This window comes from Vipera berus (genome assembly GCF_964194415.1).
Source record: "Vipera berus genome assembly, chromosome: 6".
NCBI lineage: Eukaryota > Metazoa > Chordata > Lepidosauria > Squamata > Viperidae > Vipera > Vipera berus.
Genome location: NC_138208.1, coordinates 33,312,904 through 33,336,355, shown reverse-complemented (window position 1 = coordinate 33,336,355; position 23,452 = coordinate 33,312,904). Strand labels below are relative to the sequence as shown.

General features: G+C 40.3%; 1 long non-coding RNA gene across 1 annotated transcript in view; it reads right to left on the bottom strand.

The window, feature by feature from the left end:
• LOC308670003 overlaps positions 1–23,452 on the bottom strand; it is a 67,326-nt gene that overhangs the window by 22,334 nt on the left and 21,540 nt on the right. The window contains exons 3-4 of the long non-coding RNA XR_014026904.1: positions 9,939–10,032; positions 8,218–8,366 (exon numbers count right to left, since the gene is read on the bottom strand). This is a non-coding gene — a long non-coding RNA (uncharacterized lncRNA). The remainder of the gene's footprint in view (positions 1–8,217; positions 8,367–9,938; positions 10,033–23,452) is intronic.

Below are 23,452 nucleotides of genomic sequence, written 5' to 3'. Positions count from 1 at the left end.
AGACGAGTGAGACAAGAGCAAGAACAAGATCAGCAGAAAGTTATGGAACCTCCAAAGTGTACTTACAGTGAAGCTGTGGGAGGGGCGCGGCCTAAGGAAGTTACAGGGGTCCTGGCAGACGTGCTCCAGAAGCTTCGGGATGCCAAGAATGGTGACTAAGTTCCTAACCTGGAATGTTAATGGATTAAATTCACCACAGAAGAGAAAGAAAGTTTTTCAATATTTAAATCAATTTAAGACTGACGTTATTTGCTTGCAAGAAACGCATATTAGGGTTATGGACCAAAAGTACTTGTTGAATTCAAGGTTGGGTACGCAATTTATTGCTTCTGCAATGAATAAGAAAAATGGAGTGGTTATTTATGTTAAGAATACTCTGACAGCGGAACTAATTGAAGTAGATAAGCAAGGAAGATATGTTATGATAGATTTGCTGTTAGAAGGCAAAAAACGCTTTTAGTTGGACTGTATGCTCCAAATCAACAACAAGCTGACTTTTATAGCTCACTACATACAAAGATTACCCAGTTGGATTATAAATCTTTTATTTTTATGGGAGATTGGAATGGTGTCTTGGATGTACAGCTGGACAAATCGGGTTTTTTTAAACATGCCCCGAGTCATGCTAGACTGCCTAAATCTTTTTTTGAAATGAAGGATGATCTGGAATTACGAGACATTTGGCGTGAAACGCATTTACATGAAAAGGATTATACTTTTTTTTCTGATAGACACCAATCTTTTTCTAGGATTGATTTTATATTACTGACTAATGATTTTTTTTCTAGGATTAAGAAGATAAAGATCTGTGCAAGAACTATATCTGACCATAGTCCAGTCTGGTTAGAGATCAATAAGGACAATAGAGATAGGCGCTCCTGGTGTCTAAATGAGAATTTGTTTAGAAATCAGAGAAATGTGGAAGAATGTAAAAAGCAGATGAAAGACTTTTTTGAAATTAATATGAACAAGGATACTTCTATGGACATGGTTTGGGATGCTAGCAAAGCTTATATGAGAGGGGTGTTAATATATATGAATAATAAATACAGACGTAATATGGAAATTAGGAGGAAAGAACTGGAGAATGAAATTAGGGAAAAAGAAAAGGCCCTAATTTTGAATCCATCGGATGTGGCAACTAACTTACGGTTTGCTAGGCATAACACTTTTTGCAATGCCAATAAACCAGGTAGGTGGCTAGCCTACAGGTTAAGGAAAAAACAAAGGGCCTCTAACATAGATAAAATTGAATACAAAGGAAAGGTTGTGTTTCAACAGGATCTTATCAAGGAAGCCTTTGTGGATTTTTATTCTAAACTATATGTTAAGGAGAAGATTAATGAAACAGATATTGATGTATATTTGAAGAATGCTAGCATCCCGGTTCTTACACAGGAACAAAAGGAGGAGATTAATCAATTGATAACAGAAGAAGAAATTTTTATAGCAATTAAGGAATTGAAGTTGGATAAAGCGCCAGTTACGAATGGTCTGACGGCGGTCTACTACAAACATCTACAATTGGAGCTGATAAAGCCATTAAGGGAATTGTTTCAGACAATTCAGAAGGGGGGAAAGGTGCCTCCGTCTTGGAGAACTGCTTTTATTTCTTTGATTCCGAAGGAAGATCAAGATGCTACTCAAGTAAAAAACTACAGACCAATATCACTTTTAAATACAGACTACAAGATATTTGCTAAGGTATTAGCTAATAGATTGATGAGGGTTTTGCAACAGATGATTCATGGGGATCAAACCGGGTTTATTAGTGGTAGACAAATGAAAAATAATGTGAGGCATATAGTTGATGTGGTGGAGTTTTTGGAAAGGAACAACCAGATCCCTGCGGCGCTAATTTTCTTAGATGCTGAAAAAGCTTTTGATCAATTGAATTGGCAATTTTTGATGAAAGTTTTAGATAAAATGAATTTTGGGGATAAATTTTTACAACCAATTAGGGCATTATATCAAAAACAAACTGCCCGAATAATAGTTAACAATAGTCTGACTGAAGTATGCAATATTGAGAAGGGCACAAGACAAGGGTGTCCGTTATCACCTTTATTATTTGTTTTAACATTGGAGATATTATTGATAAAAATACGGAATTCAGAAAAAATTAAGGGTATTCAAATTAGAGATCAGGATTATAGATTGAGGGCGTTTGCAGACGATCTGGTTGTTACGGTGACTCAGCCAGAAAGCTCTGTTGTGGACCTGATGGAGATAATAATGCAATATGGGAAGGTTTCTGGATTTAAGGTTAATGTACAAAAAACAAAAATTTTGGCCAAAAATATGACAATACCGCAAAAGGCCCTTTTAGAAGGATTAACTGGATTTGAGATTGTTAAAAGGGTTAAATATTTGGGGGTGTATTTGTCACCCTCAAATGCAAAGTTATATAAAAATAATTATGAAAAGTTATGGGGAAAAATTCAAAAAGAATTGGAGAGTTGGGAAAAATTGCAATTGTCTTTACTGGGAAGAATTGCAGCAGTGAAAATGAATGTCCTGCCTAAATTTTTATTTTTATTCCAAATGATACCGATTCTTAAAAAAGATTCTAATTTGGAAGAATGGCAACGGGGTATCAATAAATTTGTGTGGGCAGGGAAAAGGCCACGAATTAAACTTAAGATTATGCAGGATACTCGTGAAAGAGGTGGTCTTAAAATGCCTAATCTTAAATTATATTATGAAGCTGCTGCATTGTCAGGAATAAGTGATTGGATTAATTTGACACAAGGGAGATTATTAAATCTTGAGGGCCACGACTTGTTATTTGGCTGGCATGCATATTTGTTGTATGATAAGAAGGTAGATAATGTATTTAAAGTGCATATTTTAAGACAGGCATTGTTGAGAGTTTGGAAGAAGTATAGACATAAGTTAGACTGCAAGATGCCGTTGTGGGCAATCCCGAAACATGCAATAGAAAACATAAATGTAGGCTTCAAACATGATGTGACTACGTATAAGGAGATCTTAAGTTTGGAAAGGAACGTCTGGTGTTTGAAGCCGTACAATCTCTTGCGAGATGAGAAGATTGTCCAAACTTGGTTCCAATATACTCAATTACGTGCCAGGTGGAAAGAAGACCAGAAAATTGGTTTCTCAATGACTGATGAAAATTTGATAAAGCAAATTAGAAATCAGGGTCCAGCACATATTAAACGGATTTATCTCGCATTGATAGATATTGACTCAGAAACAGAACTTGTTAAAGACTCTATGATAAAATGGGCCCAGAATATCCAAGAAGTTATTACAATGGATATTTGGGAAAAGATCTGGGTGAGGAACGTAAAATTCACGCAAGCCCAAAACCTAAGAGAGAACTTTTATAAAATGTTTTATAGATGGCATTTAGATCCTAAAAAGCTTGCAAGTATGTATCTGAATTATCACCCTAAATGTTGGAGATGTGGTGGTGAAGATGCAACGTATTTTCATATATGGTGGACCTGCAAAAAGGTTAAGGCTTTTTGGATAAAAATTTGGTGGAATATGCAGAAGATCTTTAAGCAAAGGATAAAGTTTTGTCCGCAATTGTTTTTGCTGGGCATAATTACAGACGCTACTGTTGTGGACATTAAATTGATGTTGAATTTAATTACAGCAGCAAGACTATTAATAGGTCAATATTGGAAAAAGGAGGAACTGCCGACTATAGAAGAATGGACTCTAAAGGTTTCTGACCTGGCGGAAATGGCAAAGATTTCGGCTTACTTGAAAGATCATTCGCAAGAACGTTATACTATGGAGTGGAAAAAGTGGATTGATTATATTCAGAACAAATATGGGACTAAAAAGTTTCATTTAGCATTTGAATAAGTTTCCTTTTCTTTTTTCTTTTTTTTTCTTTTTATATGTAACATTAGTATTGCTTGTAGCCATTTTATATGAGCTAGAGGGCGATAGAGTTAATAGTTTATTGTTTTTAGCATATGGATGTTTATGATTGTTCTTTGTTTTTATACCTTGTACTTAGCTCTGGGAAGTCAGGGGGGGAGGGGGAATGGGGGGGAGGGATAGGGAGGGTTAGGTAGGGGTGGTGGGAGGGGGGATTGTTAAAGATAAAATGTACTGTAAAACTTTTCAATAAAAAAAAGGCTATCGGAGGGCCCTTGTATGTTCCAAGGCTAGTGTCAAAAACATCTGCGAACTCCTCGCATACTGAAGCTAAGTTTACCATTTGTGTCCGGTTGATTCCGGTGACCTGGATGCCCAAAGCATCAAACCAATCAAATCCTATCAGGCTCATTCGTTGACTCTCCAGTACAATAATGTCCAGGGGCCCTGAAAACCCCTTGAATTTGACGGCCAGTGTGGCCTTGCCCTTGATGGTGACTCAATTCTGGAAGTCGGTCAGGATAATGTCAGATGGCCTGAGCTTGGCCCACCTCTTGCTGCACTTGCAGATTAACCGGAATGTTTCAAATGAAATGATGGACACGGCTGACCCAGTGTCCAGTTCCATCCTGCAAGGGATGCCTTGCAGCTCAACTTGAAGTCAGAATTTGGGCTTAAGGGGACGGCAAGCTCCCGTGCAGCAAATGCTCCAGTGGCTGGAGCAAAACCCTATGCTAAACTGCCCCGGGGCCCCAGTAACTGTTGTGATTCAGGGTCAGCCTGTGGGTTCGGCGGTTGGGTTGGACGACTCAGAGGAAGAGGAGGGGGGTGTTGAAGACCTTGCTGAGGGGGTTGAAGATCTTGCTGATGAGAGCCCTCAGCCAGGCCCCTCCCACTTGGTCACCACGGAGACCCAGCTGTGTGAGCCTGACAGCGTGGATGAAGATGACCCACAGCTGGCCCTGTTCAAGGATGCCCGACGCAGGAGGCAGTCAATTAGGAGTAAACAGAGGAAGGCAATGGGGCTTCTCGGAAGGAGGCAGAGAGAAGCCACGCCCTGAACTCTATATAAGGGGAATGTGTGGGGAGGGCTGGTTTGCTGAAGGCAACCGCTTGGATAGTTCGTGTTTCTTAAAGTTCCTGTTTCTTGGTTCGTGTCTTGTTTGTTTTTGTAGCTATAAATTTGGCAGGCGTAATTCCAGCCTTTTGCCGTTTGTAAAGGGGTTGTCCCTGCCTTTTCTGCAGGGCCGGTAGCAGGCTGGTACAGAACAGTAACTCTCCTGATCGGAATGTCCGATTGGTGGCCCTTCTGGCAATCTCTGCAGACTAAAGCAATATGGCCGGTCTTCCCGCAGGCCTGACATGTGGCTGTCCAGAACCTGCAGTCCATGTGTTGGTGGCGGCCGCCACAACCTGGACATCGAGAGAAGGGACTTGCCTTGTAAGTAGTCCCTTGTTGTTGGTCGTTGTGCCATTGTTGGTTGTTGTGCTGTTGAAGTTTGTCCACTTCGTGGTTGCTTTTGGTGTCTTCTGTGAGTTCAGCGTCCTCGTGGTGGACGGCCTCCTCATGCTGAGTGCTTTTGGCAGTCTGCATGGCTTTCATGGCCCTGCCAGCAGCTTCGTTCACCATGATCTCCTTCAATGCTTCCTGGAGTGAAAGAGTATCTTTGGCAAAGAGTTTCTGCTGCAGCTCTCTGCTCCGAAGTCCACAGACAAGTCGGTCTTGAAGCCTTTCTTCTAAATCGGTGAATTGGCACAGACGTGGAGCTTGTCTTAATGCCGCAATGAATTCTGTGGCTGTTTCACCCAGCTGCTGAACTCTCTTTTTGAATGTGTGCCTCCAAGCTATTACTGAAAGCTTGGGGTGGAAATGGTCGCCGAGCCGTTTCTTCAAGTCTGCAAACGTTACGGACTACAGCTGCACCAGTGCAACCAAATTCTCCACGATGTTGAATGTTGCAGGCCCACAGACGCACAGGAGTGTTGTGGTCTTCAGGCCATCTTTGGCGACTTGGTTGGCGCAAACGTATTTTCGATCCTTGAGATATAAGACAACCATCTCTCTGGGTGAGTGACATCAAATTCTTCCAGCTTTCCGACCTTCGCCATCTCGGGAAGTCTTAGCGTCTGGGGCTCATCTTCTTCCTTGTCCTGATCCTTTGTAGGCCCATGGACTGGTCCGCAGGGCTGGTGGTCACTAGCATGGCTGTGCTAGGCCAACCAAGGGGGGGAACGCTTTCCCTGCCAGGCGCTTTGGTTGGCCTCACCCCCTAGTGACTTTCAGCTCTTCTGAAGGAGCAAGATCCCACCTTCATTGCCAGTGTTGTGTATTCGGTTCTTTGCAGCAAGGAGGAGACAAGGCGAGAGAGTTCAGGCAGGAACATGCTTTATTGAATGCAGGAACTGAACTGTTAACCAGGGCTATTTATACTCTGGCCACTATGCAGTGGCCAAAAGGTTTAAAGGAACCTATTGCCACCCTAGAGCCAACCAATGGTGGTCCTGGAGATGGCCTGTCTGAGGAGCCAGCGACCATTACCCAATTTCCTGCTTAAGCAATCTCACAGCATTCAAAACCCACGTGATACAGCTCAAGTTAAACTAGGCCCAATACATTACAAAATCCATAATCAAAACCTTATATTTTAGCATTACAATTGGAGTTCACAAGCTTTTTAGCTAAGATAGTCAAACCTGAAATAGACTTGGTTTTTATTGATGTAGGCCAGGTGTCAAACTTGCAATGTCACGTGGCATGTTGCGACATATTGTGACTTTTTTTGCCATTGCCAGCAATGGGATGGGTGTGTTTTCGTCATGACGCATCTCGCCCACAGACCAGCAGTTTGACACCCCTGTTGTAAACCCTGTCATTTTAAGAATATCATAGAATTTAAAAATATATAATTCAGCTCATAAATCAGTACAACAGGGCACAGTAGGTACAAATACAGGTAGTCCTTTAGTTACAAGTGTAATGAAGTCTGCCCATTCCACTTGTAACTCGAAAACTTGTGGGAGTGAATCTCGTACCTCGAATGAATTCATTCCATTGCTCTTTAAGACCCACATGGCTTGTTAAGTGAACATGAGGTATTTCAGGGTGGGGAAGGCAATGAAGAGCCTAGTGATGGAACAGACCCCCAAGGCCTTCCTGACCTCATGCTTCCCCCTCCCTTCCTGCCATGCTGGATTTACCTGGAAAAGATCCATCTCCCCTCTGCCATGGTTCCTGCTACCATCCAGATCTAAGGGGAGGGAATGCTTCTACGGCCCTCCAGCAGCCCAATCCAGGCACTGGACACCTTCTCCAGGCTACTGCCACCAAAATCAGATTCCTGAAGATGCTTCTGCAGTCCTCCGGTGGCCTGATCCAGGCATCAGAGGCCTTTTCCAGGCTGCTGGAAACGGGCTGCCGGAAGGTCGTGGAAGCATTCCCCAGCCTCAGATCTGAGTGCAGTGGCCTGGAGAAGGCATCCGGCATCCAGAATGGGCCACCAGAAGGCCATGGAATCACCCCCTGCCTCAGTTCCATTCTCTGTTGCAGAGAGCAGAGGCCTAAAGTACCATGAGATCATGAGAGATCAGTAGTGTGAGATCTTGCCCCACTGATCTCATGTGATCTTGTGTTACTTTAGGCCTCCATTCTCTGTGAATGCACCTAAGGCCTGGAACAGCCAAGAAAGTGAAGGATCTCAATCTTCGCAGGGTGAATATTGAAGGCCTGGTGCCTAGGGAGACCTGGGGTGGGGTGGGGAGAGAGGGAATAACCAGGATGAATGTAGCAGTGCCACTGCGGTCACTTGTAAGGGTGAATGACTGCTGTGGTGCTGCAATATTCGTAATTTCAGAACTTGTTTGTAAGCATTAGGGGGCGCTTATCACGTAACTTCAAAGAAGCGTTAAGTGAACACTCATAACTTGGGGATTACCTCTATTGAATCAAAGATGAATCATCCTTGTTTTAAAAAACAATATTACAATCTGAACTATTTGAACTTATCTGAAAGATATATATTAAATGACAGTGCTTTTTTTGTAAAAGAAAAAGGTGCGGAACTCACACATGTCATACAACCCGCCTTGCCTACCCTACAAGGTTCCATCCAAAAAAGGTGCCGGAACTCCGTTCTGAGCGTTCTATGAGAAAAAAAGTCCTGTGAAATATGTGTATGGGTTACAGGTTGAAATTTTCCCTAAACAGCCAACTTCGGATTTCATACTGTATGAGTATGTGCAATTTAATTTGCATATCAAATATGATGTACCTCAAAGAACAGATGGCAAGCAATATTAATAATTAATTGTTCAAAAGAAGGCAGTAGCAAATAAGAAAAATAGCAACCAAAACTCTCTTACTTTTCCTCTGTCAAAATTCTGGATGATCGTGAGATGAAGAAATTCTTTGCGCTGCCATTCTGTCTGCATGGGATAGTTCAGAAATTCCCGCAATGGTCTGTCAGACCATTCCAACAGTTCATCATATAGTAAGAGTGTATAGGCAGCCTCTGTCGAGTTTTACAAATAAACATGAAACAATTTTAATATATACACAGTAACAGAAAAATATATATTCCAGAAACAATTGATATGTTACTAAATAATTTGCTACTTGATGTTAAGACTGCAACTGCATTTAAATGTCAGGATAAAATAATGAGAATGAAACAAGCTTTGCCTATTCATGTTTCTCTCATTTTCTTTTTTTCTGCAGGAGACTGGATCTTTTGCTTCTGATTTTATTTAACTGTTATTTAGTACTACAAACACTAAACTATTATTAATCCTGATACTGGATTATAGAACCAGAACAGTTTCATGAACTACTGTTTTAAGACAGCTTGTTTCAGATAAATTATAGTTAAGCTTAGGCATATTTTGCAGAGCTTGAGTAACAGTCAATCGAAAGTAGAATTTCTGAACTACAACTCAAAATAGGGATAGCAGGAAGGGAGAAAAAAATGGGTGAGGAAGATGGATGGTTAAAAAGTTTGATATATGAATAAATTAAATATAATATGCTAAATGCAGATGGAGGTTAGTGTAATGGAATATAGGTCAGAGTTGCAAAAGGAGGGCTCTTTCCCAGGAAGCAATGAGACAAAAAAGCTTGGAATCTTTGATATGTAGAAAGGTGTAGCATATATATCTGATAGTTATGCACATAGGTGCTTTAGTCTGGCAAGGTTTCTTTCTGTAGGTGAGCAACAATAAGGAAACTACTCAGAAGTCACTCCTTGTGTCATTCTTCGTTCCTTGGTTCCTAACAGGTAGACTCATTTGCCCCCCAATAAATTATTCTTTTCTGACATAGTTGAAGGCAACATTCATATTTACATATTTATTTGCAGTAAGGATTCTTAACTGTAATGTTATAACCATCATTTACACATCATTTACTCTTCTGGGATGGCATCACATGGTCTCCACTATATAGGGAGGTCAAGGAGCATAGCAAAGAACCAGAAGCTACGTTTGGGAAGGATAGCTGGCCACTCCACCCCTCAGCCTCCCTATATAGTGGCAGTCATGTGGCACCATCCAAGAAGTGGGTGTTATTTCTGAGCAGCCACAATTTATTGCTACTGCTTTCAAAACTGGCACTCATTTCCAGGATAGCGCCACATAGCCTCTGTGTAGGAAGGCCTTGCAGTAGAAAGGCTGCTTCTTGAAGGATATCTACTGAAAAGTGGGAGGTGCTGCAAATGCAGGCCTGGGCCAGCACAAGGCCTCCTAAGATTTTCCCCATTTTGAGGCACCCATGCTCTGCTTAACAACCACAACATGGAGAAGAGGGATTGGAGTTATTAAGCAAGGCTATTACCATCATAACTTGCAACCATAATGGGCAGTCTCCATTACAGTCATAAGTCAAGGACAACCTGTATCATAATGGTCTACAGTAAGACCAACCAACTTATTTTGGTACCTGAAGAATAAAATGTGCTTCTCCCACTTCCTGAGATTAAAAATAGAATAATATATTATCATCCCACTTTTCTAATAACGAGATCTAGGTAATATATGTTTAGAATATTTTCAAAACTATTTTGTCCAGGTTATGTGAAAAAAATATTTACCTGTAAAGTTTTGTGCTTTTAGGTGCAGATCATATAGTTTATGTATGTACCTAATATACATCTCTTCTTTATTCAGTTCTGTTTTATAGAAATTCTGGAACCAAAGGAAATTATGAATAGCATTACAACAGCTAATTTAACTATATTCTACAAATCACTCAGGTCTCTGTCTTGAAAATGATGTGAATGTTTTGTTCACAAATCTTAAACAATTATTTTATATTTTAAAAATTAAATAAAAAAAGAAAGGAATACATTGTATGACTGACATGTACAAAACATATTAAACTCAGAAAGTGAATAAAATACATGTTTAAAAATTTCAGAAGTTTTATCTAAATCTTAATTGATAAATAGGCTACTTTCCTAAGCTTAGGTATTACAACATATTCACACAAACTAGAAACATGCTAATGATATTATCAGAAGTAGTGGAGCTGTTGTTTGCTTGTTGTTCTTCCTTACTTGTCAGCATTTTTAAAGTGTAGCAATGGGAACAGAATAGCCTAGGGAAGGAAGGGAAAAAACCCTGTCTTTCAAAATCATGCCATCTAAATTCAGGAGCAGATGGCTATTTGAATGAGAGGTCAAAGACAGATTGTTAGATGCCTCCCCTCCCTTAACCACCTTTTAAAAAGCAAAAACAATATTTTTGTTCCCAAAAAAAAATCTGCCAAATATGATATTAATGATTGGGAATTCAGGGGACTGAATGCTTTGTCAAACTTTTTGACAATTTTACTGCAGTACTGGACTAAAGCTAATGTTCCAGTTTTAAACAAATTGATTGCTCTTGCAATAAACAACCTATATAGATTTTTGGGAATTTATTTTGTTTAATTATTTGAATAATGAAGCATATATTAAAAGTGCGTGGCATAGAAAGTTCAGCGTATGACTATGCCTACCAAAAGAACTTTTGTTGATATTAGAAACATGTATATCTTGTGTGATGATGATGGATTTATTCCTATCTCTCTACTAGATATAACTTTTATATTTGTCCTAGCAAGGAGATGGATTTTTCAAATAAGAGTCATATTGTAACTAGGAATGAAATCTCCTGCTTGTGGATTGTTCTAGTGCTATTTCCTTTGTGTGTTTTGCATTCTAGATTAGAAGCACACTTATAACTAACTAACGACTGAAATCTATGTTTTTTTCTATCACTTAATGACTGCATAACAATGATTTGCATATATGAATATGCATCATAGAAAAACATATTTCTAAACAAAGTGCTACACATAATTAAATTAAACCTTTGAGCATTATAGCCTTGACTCAATTTCTGTCCATTATAAATAGCTATTTTAAATAATAATGCTATTTTTAGATATGGAATTGTGCTAAAATTATATGTAAAAAATTCTTGAAGCCAAATTTGTCTTTTTGAACTGAGCTGTGTAAAAAGTGATAGAAATAAAGGAAAAGTCTTAAAATTGTAAGAGAATGTAGCTGTAAGAGGAAATTGGATAACAGGAAAAGTAGCTGAATTTGATCATAGGCAAGCCTAAAACTGAAAAACAGGAAAGAATCTATTGTTGTAAGAAGCCATAAAACATCCCAGAACTCAAAACAGACAATTCAGCATGCCTAATATCTTACTGAATATTATTTGACACACCTTACATATCTTACCTCCTATTTTTAATGTACATGTGATGTATGATTTAGTATGTAGGAGGCAGTCGGGAAGAGTGTAACTTCATAGTACCTCAGCCAATGGAGAACAAGGAGGGATGTGGCAGCTGGGACAGGGTTATATAAAAAAGAGAATATTTTGGGCTGAAACTTTGGAGAGAACCAAGCTTTGATAGCTTCTCTCCCCATTTGTTGAAATAAATGAAACAAAAGGCCTTCGCTGTGCCTTGGGTGGTTACTGGTCAGGCAATCTTGCCACTGGTTCCAAAGGAAAGTAGCCAGGAGCACATAACAGAAGGAAATGTAGAAATGTGATTATAAAATTGGACCATAAGATTTAAAGTCAAATAGAATTGTGCATTGAAATGTTATTTGTCCCTGTGATCATTCCAAAGATATTATTCTGACTTTCCCATCACTTCAGCCTATAATATTTATAAAAAATCCACTTCCATGCAGCATCCCTGTGGGCCACAAGCATTGCTGCAATGGATAAAAAATATTCTTGTGGATAGTCAGAAAAGACTATATTAAATAATGTAGGTTAAATAGAATTGCAGAAGAATACTGCAAGCTAAAACTAGCATTTTTACCTTTTAATTTCATGAGCTGAAATACTGGAATTGTCTTTCAAGGGAATAGGCAGGATTGTAAGTCATGTAGAAGGCATGTTCTTCTACATCAGAAATCTAAGGTAAAGTATTTATCAAATGCTGAGTCCATATTGAAAAGAGTAATGAAAGAAAAGAGCAGTGGGAGTCCATGCCTTAGGTAAAAAAAATACCCTGCAATTAAAATGTCACCATGGATTCAGACTCTGGCAAGCTCTTGCTGTTAACAACTATTTGGTTCTTGAAATAAATGGCACAAGTTTGAATGTTTCTAGCCTTTTCTTGTTTTCTTTTAAGAACGAAGGCATTCCAGTTTAGCCACAGCATTTATGGGCTTCCAGCAATCAAATAGCTCTTAGCATAGGTTGGTCACAAAGACATTGGTAGAACAGTTGGCTATTTTTATATATTTAGATGAGGTTTGTCACATTATAAAAATATTCCTCGTATCTAGTTAAAATAAGGACAACTGATTTCAGTTGGGCTTACTTCCATGTAAATTTGTATATTACATATTTATAAGTTTTAAAAGATTTGTTAGTTTCCAATCTAAAGTTAGTTGATATTACAACAAGACCCCTCTCCTAAATGACAGATACCCTGGCCTTTTACCTCTCATTATGATACCAACACGACAACTGATAATCCCATGTACTTGAATAATGTAAAAACTATTACTGTTTCACTATTGTATGTATGGCAGGTATATAAAATATGATACTTTAACTTCTTGAACTTGATATTATTTATTCTTAGGATTCCTTTTGTGTATTTTTAATATAGTATCATATTCTATAAACTGTGTCTCAATAATAGTATAACTGATATACTTAAGGTAGAGTGTGATATATAGTGAGGAAAAAAATTATTTGATCCCCTGCTGATTTTGTATGTTTGCCCACTGACAAAGAACTGATCAGTCTATAATTTTAATGGTAGACTTATTTTAACAGTGAGAGACAGAATAAGAACAAAAAAATCCAGAATAAGCATTTCAAAAAAAGATATAAGTTGATTTGCATTTTAATGAATGAAATAAGTATTTGATCCCTTATCAATCAGCAAGATTTCTGGCTCCCAGGTAACAAGCTGAGATTAGGAGCACTCTCTGTATAAAAGACACCTGCCCACATAACCAATCAATCAGATTCCAAACTCTCCACTATGGCGAAGACCAAAGAGCTGTCCAAGGATGTCCAGGACAGGATTGTAGACCTACACAAGGCTGGAATGGGCTACAAGACTATCGCCAAGCAGCTTGGTGAGAAGGGGACAACATTTGGTGCAGTTATTTGCAAATGGAAGAAACACAAAATAACTGTCAATCTCCCTCGGTCTGGGGCTCCATGCAAGATCTCACCTCATGGAGGAATCAGCCCAAAACTATACAGGAGGATCTTGTCAATGATCTCAAGGCAGCTGGAACTATAGCCACCAAGAAAACAATTGGTAACACACTACGTCGTGAAGGACTGAAATCCTGCAGTGCACACAAAGTCCCCCTGCTCAAAAAAGCATATGTACAGGCTCATCTGAACTTTGCCAATGAACATCTGAATGATTAAGAGGAGTACTGGGTGAAAGTGTTGTGGTCAGGTGAGACCAAAATCAAACTCTTTGGCATCAACTCAACTTGCCATGTTAGGAGGAACAGGAATGCTGCCTATGACCCTAAGAACACCATTTCCACCATCAAACATGGTGGGTCATGAATGAATATTCCAGCATGGCAATGACCCAAAACATATGGCCAAGGCAACAAAGGAGTGGCTCAAGAAGAAGTACATTAAGGCCCTGGAGTGGCCTAGCCTGTCTCCAGACCTTAATTCCCATAGAAAATCTGTGGAGGGAGCTGAAGGTTTGAGCTGCCAAACGTCAGCCTAGAAACCTTAATGACTTGGAGAGGATCTGCAAACAGGAGTGGGACAAAATCCCTCCTGAGATGTGTGCAAACCTGGTGGCCAACGACAAGAAACATCTACCCTTTGTAATTGCCAACAAGGGTTTTGCCACCAAGTACTAAGTCATGTTTTGTGAAGGGATCAAATACTTATTTCATTTAGTTTCATTTTCATTTATTATATTTGTATACCACCCTTCTCCCGAAGGACTCAGGGCGGTGAACAGGGCACATATAAAAATACAGAATACAAAAATTAAAAAAAGAATTAAATAAGAGCCCGAGCTAAAACAATAGAATCATATAAAAATCCACAATAAAAACCCCAGCACATCCCCCATCAGGCCAGGCCGGCTTGTTCAAATAGGTAGGTCTTCAGACCGCGTCGGAAGGAGCGAAGGTCAGGTGCCATCCGGAGCTCAACCGGCAGCTGATTCCATAAAGCCGGGGCGCCCACAGAGAAGGCCCTCCCCCTGGGGGCCACCAGCCGACATTCTCTGACCGGTGGCACCCTGAAGAGGCCCTCTCTGTGGGAACGCACAGGGCGGAGGGAAGTTGACGCAGGCAGCAGGTGATCCCCGAGGTACTCCGGACCCATGCCATGTAGGGCCTTGAAAACCATTACCAAAACCTTGAACCTCACCCGGAAGACAACTGGTAGCCAATGCAGCTCGCGGAGCAAAGGTGTAACATGGGAGTACCGGGAAACTCCCAAGACAACTCTCGCGGCTGCATTCTGTACCAGCTGGAGCCTCCGAGTGGTCTTCAAGGGAATCTATTTCACTCATTAAAATCCAAATCAATTTATAACTTTTTTGAAATGCATTTTTCTGGATTTCTTTTGTTGTTATTCTGTCTCTCACTGTTAAAATAAATCTACCATTAAAATTATAGACTGATCATTTCTTTGTCAGTGGACAAACGTACAAAATCAGCAGGTGATCAAATAATTTTTTCCCTCACTGTAGCAGTTAGTATTGAAGTAGAACTAGGATTGGATTGGGAAAAGTAGATTCAGATCCTAGCAGTGCCATGAAGCTCTCTGAAAGATGGTAAGTTTGGCTAGTAGAATAATCTCTGTTCTCATTTCCATCCTTTAGAAAAGTCTAGTAGCATATACTAAGCTCTCACATATCCCTTTATTCCTAGATTTGCACTTTTTCTCCCGCATACTTCCAAAGACATTGACTAGGTAACTATTAATATATATTCAATATAGCATAAATATTTCAATATTTTAAAATAGGCTTTAAATTTATTGCTGTACATCACTTGTGCAGTAGAATTTGCACTTCTAATTTTTCTGGAAAGTAGGCTGTTAAAGAATATGCTTCTCAACTAATCTTTGATATTTTTAATATGGAATAGCAAAATATCCAGAATCAAAGAGATACACACCAACAAACTGACAGTACATCCAATCTTTTTGCCATCCACTTCTCCCATTTTCATGCAGTCCCTGGACAAGGGGAAAACATTTGAATGAAAAATTATGCAGAAAATCTAGTTTTGCACATCAATTTAAATAATCTATCAAGATAAATTTTATTAAGAGATTCATACACACTACTTAGCTACTGCTAAGCTTGTAAGCCGCCCTGAGTCTTCGGAGAAGGGCGGGATATAAATGGAATTAAAATAAATAAATAAAATAAATACAAAATGAATTTAAAAACTAAAGGAATATATAGCTGCATTCTTTTATCATGCAGTCTTTCCTTATATATTCCAACTTTCATTCTCTCTCTTTCTTTTGCTATTTTGTATATTGCAGACCCTCAAAGCAGTAATGTTTAGTGCCATTTTATGTAATACAATGTATACAAGGAGAACATTCATCATCCACTAAAATCAGAGAACTGTTGGCCACAAAGTAATAAACATATTAAAAATATTTCAATATAATAGAAATCAAATAATCTCACATTAAAATAATAATAATTTTAATGTCTGATTAAAATTGCTTATGCACATTTCTCCCATCACAGATTTGGCCTCTGTATGACAATATAGAGCAGGATTCAAACATTACATTAGATTTTATGCATGTTAGGACTAATATTCTACCTAAAAAAGACTGCTTCTGTAGTATAGATGACGTTCAAAATTTAGTTGTGATATATAGCAAAGAATTCTGCTTAAAGGATGAAATGGACTATTAAATCTATCAAGCATTCCTAATTCCTTGGATGTGCTTCAAGATATAGAACTTTAATAATTTAATTACATTCTAAACATAAAACAGTACAGGAACATTTAATCATCTTACACAGATACAGTGAGGGGGTCAGAACTCAGATTATCAGAACTCAGTTTCAATCTATAGACATAAGTAACCTCAAATAAAACACTGAGAGCAATGCTAAGCAACTGGGCTCAGATATTTAACTGAATACAAGAATGGTACTTCAAAGTAAATGTTTAGAAGATTGCAGTCAGTGTTAGTCATGCCATCTTTGGCTTGATGCGTTGCTGGGATCCTGCCATCAAATGTTAGAAGGGAGGGGGCAAGGGGAATAAGAGGACAAATGGGTAATAAACATTTATAAGGATGTGATGGGAAACAGGGAGTGGGGATGACAGCTTGATGAAGACCAGGAAAGCACAGGTACCAGCTCTCAAGGCCATGTACCCTTAGATTGGAATGTGGACTAGCCCAAACATCTCAGCGTTCTCAAAACACCTATGTGGCTCTTCATTGGCTGAAAATGAACTGGTCATGGGAGGAGGGCTGGGATGAAGAGGAAAATCTGTAACTTTTTTGTGAGGGAAATTTAGTTCTATCCTGACTTTACTGCATCCAGCAGCCTTTAGTAAAAGAACCTATTGCTTCAACCAAATTCAGTCAAGTGTGTTTATTTCCTAAGGGACCTGACTGGGGCAGGTCTGACAGAACTACAATAGCAGCCCACCTGGACAGTTACCTCTACTGTGTGGGCTGTGCAAAGTGTGTCGACTCACAAGAGTGACCAGGAGGATGTTGAAGCCTGGGGGGAAGCAGCATCCTCGAGACCCCATGGCAGTGGCTGGGTGAGATGGAAGCCTGCAGTGACAAGCCAAGACCCCGATAGTCTCTGGAGGTCAGAAAGAAAGAAGACTGGGAGGCAAAGCCATCCAAGGTGACATTAATGTGCCTGAGAGAGCCACACATGGAGATTGAGGAGGAGGCAAACCAGGGCAAAGTAGATCAGGAAGACATGATGCTGGAATGTGTATTAGAGTACCTACAGGGTGCCTTTGGCAACCTCAAGTCATGGGAAGCCCTGGGACAGATGGCACAGCCAGCCACCCAACCAGCACAAGCCATGGGCAATGATGGTGTGAACATACCCACCATGCCCCAGCAGCTCAGACACAGGGTGTCAGAAACCCTTTCCTCTCTTTTTCCTATTCCCTTCTTCTCTTTTTCAGGTTCTGCTTGTATCACCCGGGGAGTCCCTGCCTGCTTTCACAATTGGTGCATCCTGGCCGAGCAGGCAGAGATCGACCAAGCCCAAAACCAGCATTGTTTCGGTTGATCATGGAGATGCTCCCCACCAGAGAGGAAAAGGGAGACAATGAAAATCTCTGCAGAGGTGCCACATTCAATTGCTTGCTTCAAGTGTGGCAAAGAAGGCCATTGAGCTGCAGAATACTGTTTGAAGACCCCAGTCAGGAAGCCAGACCAGCCGGGGGGGGGGAACCTGGGAAAACCCCTCAACACCCAAAGGAAACTGCGATAAAAAGCACTGAGGTCATCAAGTTCCAACCTTCTGAAAAATTGGGAGGGGGAACTCCGACCCTGCAAGAGAAGTGAGTGGAGGCATCTGAAAATGACTCCAATGATGAACCCCTGGTAAGTGGACCCATAGCACCCTTCACCAGGCCCATAGAACTACTAAGCCCAGGGATGGAGGAGAAGGTAGCCCTGAAGGCTTTATTGGACTCGGGCTGCACCAGATGCTTAATGAGGAGACTGAAGAAGCCTATTTGTTTGGCTAGCTAGATGGGTCCATTGCAGGGGGAGTCCCAGCAACTCTTGCCACGAGGCCAGTAGAACTACCATGGGAGACTACACTGTGAGTTTGACTTTTATAGTGGTCCCCGGCATGGAGTGGCCTCTGATCATAGGAATGGTGTGGCTAAGGAAGTGGAATCCCTGGGTGAATTGGAGGACAGGAGAACTGAGATTCCCAGAAGGGAGGCCCCACATGTAAGGTGAGCACTGCAGGGTCAGAGGGAAAAGAAAATCCAAAGTAGTGGTGGCTGTCAATGATCAGGGATTGGAAGCCACGCACAGGGAATACCAGGACCTAGCTGAAGTGTTCAGCGAGGAACAATCCAATAAGTTTCCACCTCACTGCCCCACAGACTTCACCATTGAGAATATTCCAGGGGCTAAGCTGCCCAAGCCCAAATTCTACTCAATGACCCCCTGGGAGTTAGAGGAGCTGTAGAAGTTCATAGAGAAAAATTTGATGCAAGGTTTCATTCAGTGAACGAGGCCAAAAGTGGCCGTCCTGGTGCTGTTCCATGAAAAAAAAGATGGGTCTCTGCGCCTCTGTGTGGATTATAGATTTCTGAATGCAGTGGGCATAAACAATATCTATCCCTTGCCACTCATGAAAGACACACTAGTCCAGCTTTTAAAGGGGAAGATTTTCTCTAAACTGGGCTTGCAGGAGGCATACTACCAGATTAGAATCAAGGAGGAGGATGAGTAGAAGACTGCATTTAACTGTCCCCTAGGATGCTTCCAGTTCAAAGTGCTCCCCTTTGGGCTGCAAGGGGCGCTCACTGTTTTCATGCAGCTGATTAATGAGGTCCTTCATGAGCACTTATACAAGGGGCTTTTGGTATATTTGGATGACATTCTAATTTACATCGAAATGAAAGAGGAGCATGTCAAATTAGTCAGGGCAGTACAGCCCAACTCTATGCCAAACTTACAAAATGCAAAATGCAAGTTCCATAAAGAAAAGATTGACTATCTGGGGTACCAAATTTCCCATAAGAGGGTGGAGATGGATCCAGAGAAAGTGCAGGCTGTGCTGGAATGGGCACCACCATGAACCAAGAGGCAATCGAAAATTTTCCTGGGTTTTGCTAACTTCTATTGATAATTCTAGACTTCCGGGTGGCAAGGCGTCTCCGGAGGCAGCCATTCTTAGGCTGTCAGCCCCGCGGCTCCGTAGAGCCGCCAAAAACAGCACCGATCAGCTGTTTTGGTGGCTTGGAAGCCCCCTCCTTGGGAGAAGAGGAGGGGGTGAGCGCCCAGGTAGGGGTAGAGCTCTCCGGGGCCACCAGAGCTAATAGTTTTGGCGGCTGAAGGATTGAGCCCCCCCGAAGCCTGGGTATGCTCCGGACTGCGGGGCGCCTCTGCTCCAGGTTTTTTGGAGCAGAGCAGGGCGTCAGCAACCATCCCTGCCAGCAAGAGAGAACCTTTGAGAACCGGGATGCAGGCAGAGCGACACAGGACATCTAGGTGAAAGGGAATTTATGATCTTTAACTCAATGGATTTTGTGGAGTTTGAAAGTGAAAGTGCGTAGCAGGCAATAGTGGGTGAAAATGGCTACCAAATCCTCTAAAGCTCTTAGAAGCGCGGGGGCTTCTCCGGTGCAGCAGTTTTCGTTACAAGCTTTATTGCCCCCTCCTCCTGCATCTGTACCTGTACTTGCATCAACTTTTACAGTTAAAGACTTACAGAATGTATTGCAAGAGGCTATGGAAAAGCAATCGAAACAATTAGTTGAGCTTATGGATAAAAAGTTAACAGAAATAAGGGCAGACATCTTATCTGCATTTCAAGGCATGGCTATGTGTATTGAGCGTTTGGATGAAAGAGTGGAAGATCTCAGCCAAAATAATATCAGAATAGATGTAAAAATGACAGAAACTGAAAATGTGGTGGAGGAAATTGATAGTGATTTGACCTTGGTACAGTATCATGAGATGGAGTTTGCTGTGAGAATTAGAGGCTTAAAAGAGGTTCCTAAAGAAAATTTGAAGAAAATAGTTTCTGAGGCTCTGGAAGGGGCGCTGGGGCGACCAGCAGATGAAATTATGGAAGATATAGACAAAATTTTCCGTGTTAATTCGTGGATTGCAAGACAAAGGAAATTACCCAGAGATGTGGTGGCTTACTTTACAAAGAGAGCGATTAGAAATGAGGTTATTCAAGCCTCTTACAATACTAAATTTGTAATTGCTGAGCAAGAAGTCTTGATTTTAAAAGAGATCTCTCCAAGAATCTTAAGGAGAAGGAAGGAATTTGCTTTTTTGGCGCAAGAATTAAGACGACATGATATTAAGTTCAGATGGGAGATACCAGTGGGTATGGTGGTGACGTATGAAGGTATGAGACATCGTCTTACTACAGTGTTGCAGGCACGTGATTTTTATAGTAATGTTTTAAAAGCAGCCCCCATACCACTTTTGGAATCTACAAAGAAGAATGGTGAGGGAGAGTCTCAACGATGCAGAGAGAATTTACAAGGTGCTGAAGGAACAATGCAAATAGATGAGAAAGTTACAGGAGTGGATCAAATTTCAGTTTCATCGGAGGAGGCCAGAAACCAGAGGATGACACGCGCTGCTTCTAGACGAATGAGACGAGCCTGAAGATTTAGTTGTAGAACTGAAGGAGATAATAATGCAATAAGGGAAAGTTTCTGGATTTAAGGTTAACATACAAAAAACTAAAATGTTGTTTAAGAATATGATAGTATCATAAAAGGCTGTTTTAGAAGAGCTAACGGGATTTGAAATTGCTAAAAGGGTTAAATATTTGGGGATATATTTGTCACCCTTAAATGTAAAGTTATATAAAAATAATTATGTTTTGTAATACTTTATGTTGCTTTACTTTAAAAATAATTATGAAAAGTTAACTGGGTAGAATTGTAGTAGTGAAAATGAATGTCTTGCTGAAATTTTGAAGGTCATGATTTGCTATCTGGGTGGTATGTATATTTATTGTGTGATAAGAAGGTGGATAATGTGTCTAAGGTATATATTTTAAGACATGCTCTGTTGCGAGTTTGGAAACAGTATAGACACAAGTTAACTTGTAAGATACCTATATGGGCAATAATGAAACACGCAATAGAAAATATAAACATGATGTGACTACATATAAGGAAATTTTAAGTTTGGAAAGGAATGTATGGCATTTGAAGTTGTATAATATCTTAAGAGAAGGAAAGATTGTATAAACTTGGTTTTAGTATGGAAAATTACAGGCCAGGTGGAAACAAGATCAGAAAATTGGTTTTTTAATGACTGATGTAAATTTGGTAAAGTAAATTAGAGATCGTTTTGTCTGTAATTGTTTTTATTTGGCATTATTATTGACATTACTGTTGTGGACATTAAGCTGATGTTGAATTTAATTACGGCAGCAAGACTTTTAGTAGGGCAATATTGGAAGAAGGAAGAACTGCCGACTATAGAAGAATGGACTGTAAAAGCCTCAAACCTGGCGGAAATGGCAAAGATCTCAGCGTACTTGAAAGACTATTTGCAACAGAGATATATTGTGGAGTAAATATGGGACTAAAAAGTTTCATCTAGCATTTGAATAATTATTGATGTGATATTTATACTGCTTGTAGTTATTTTATAAGAGTTAAAGTGCGATAGATTTAATAGCTTATGGTTGTTTGCATAAGGTAGATTATGATTGTTTGTATTTTTATACCCTGTATCTAGCTCTGGGAAGTCGGGGAGGGGGGAGGGGGAAGGGAGGGAGGGGTGGGGGAGGGCTGGGGAGTGGGAAGGGGGTTGGGAGGGGTTGTGTTTTGTTAAAAATAAAATGTATTGTAAAACTTTTCAATAAAAAAAATAAAAAAATAAAAAGATAATTCTGGTGGCCATCCCTAAAAATGGACATAGAAAGCTATGTAGCCAGCTATCCCATTTGTGCTGCAGCAAAGCGGAGGCAAGGAAAAATGCCTGGCTTTTTGCAGGCGATAGCAAGCCCTTCAGCACTCTGGAGAGAGATTTCAATGGATTTTGAGCTCCGGATGGCGCCCGATCTTCGCTCCTTTCGTCGCGATCTCAAGACGTTTTTGTTTGTACAAGCCGGCCTAGCCTGATGGGGATTGGTGGGGTTTTTATTTTTTTTGTACTCTTAATTTTATTTTTGGGGTTTTATTATTGTATTAATTGTTTTAACTTGGGCAATTATTTAATCTCTTTTTAATGTTTGTACTTTGTATTTGACTTTTGCCCTGTGAACCGCCCTGAGTCCTCAGGGAGAAGGGCGGTATATAAATATTATTAAATTAAATTATTATTATTAAATTTATCATAGAACTGCCAGAGAGCACTAGAAATTCTATCATTTGGGTATTCACAGATCTGTTCTCCAAGCAGGTCCACTTTATACTGTGTCAAAAGATCCCCACTGCTAAAGCTTTAGCCAAGCTGTTTGTGCAGCACATATACAGGCTGCATGGAGCCCTACAGCACATAATATCAGATAGGGGGGTCCAATTCACTTCAGAGTTCTGGAAGGCTTTTTTGGGTCTGCTAGGTACTGGTCAGGGCTTGTCATCTAGTCATCATCCACAAACAAATGGGGGAATAGAACAAACGAACTCAGTACTAGAACAATACTTGAAATGCTTTATAAACTACCAACAAGATAATTGGACTGACCTATTGCCTTTTGCTGAGGTGGCCTACAACAATGCAGTGCACTCCAGTACTGGCTACACCCCATTCTAGGTGGCTATATGACAGAGTTTCAACCTGATGCCTGAATTGCCAGCCAATGAACCAACCATCCCATCCCTAAAGGAGTGTTTCACACAACAACAAAATACATGGCTAGTGGTTAGAAAAGCATTATATGAGGCTAGAGAAGCTTATACAGTGCAGGCAGATAAAAAATGGGTGGAACCAAGGTCTTTCAAAGCAGGGGACAGGGTATGCATTTCTACAAGGTTCCTGAAATTCTTACAACTCTCAAAGAAATTAGGGCCAAAGTTTGTGGGACCCTTCCCCATCAAACACATCATTAACCCAGTCACAGTAGAATTGGAGCTCCCAAAAACATTAAGACAGGTTCTTCCGATGTTTCACTGTAGCCTATTAAAACCAGAGCTGAATTCATCTTTAAGACCAGCTGTGTCTTCCCCACCACTGCCTATTATGGTGAAAGGACAGCAACACTTCAAAATTAAAGAAATTTTAAACTCCAGGAAACACCATGTATCAACCCAATATTTAGTGGCCTGGAAAGACCTCCCAGCCTCCCAGAATGACTGGCTCCATAAAAAACATGTCAGACCCCATTTCCCTCTTTCTCCTATTCCCTTCTTCCCTTTTTCAGGTTCTGCCATTCTATTGGGGGGAGGGGGGCTATAGGTATTCT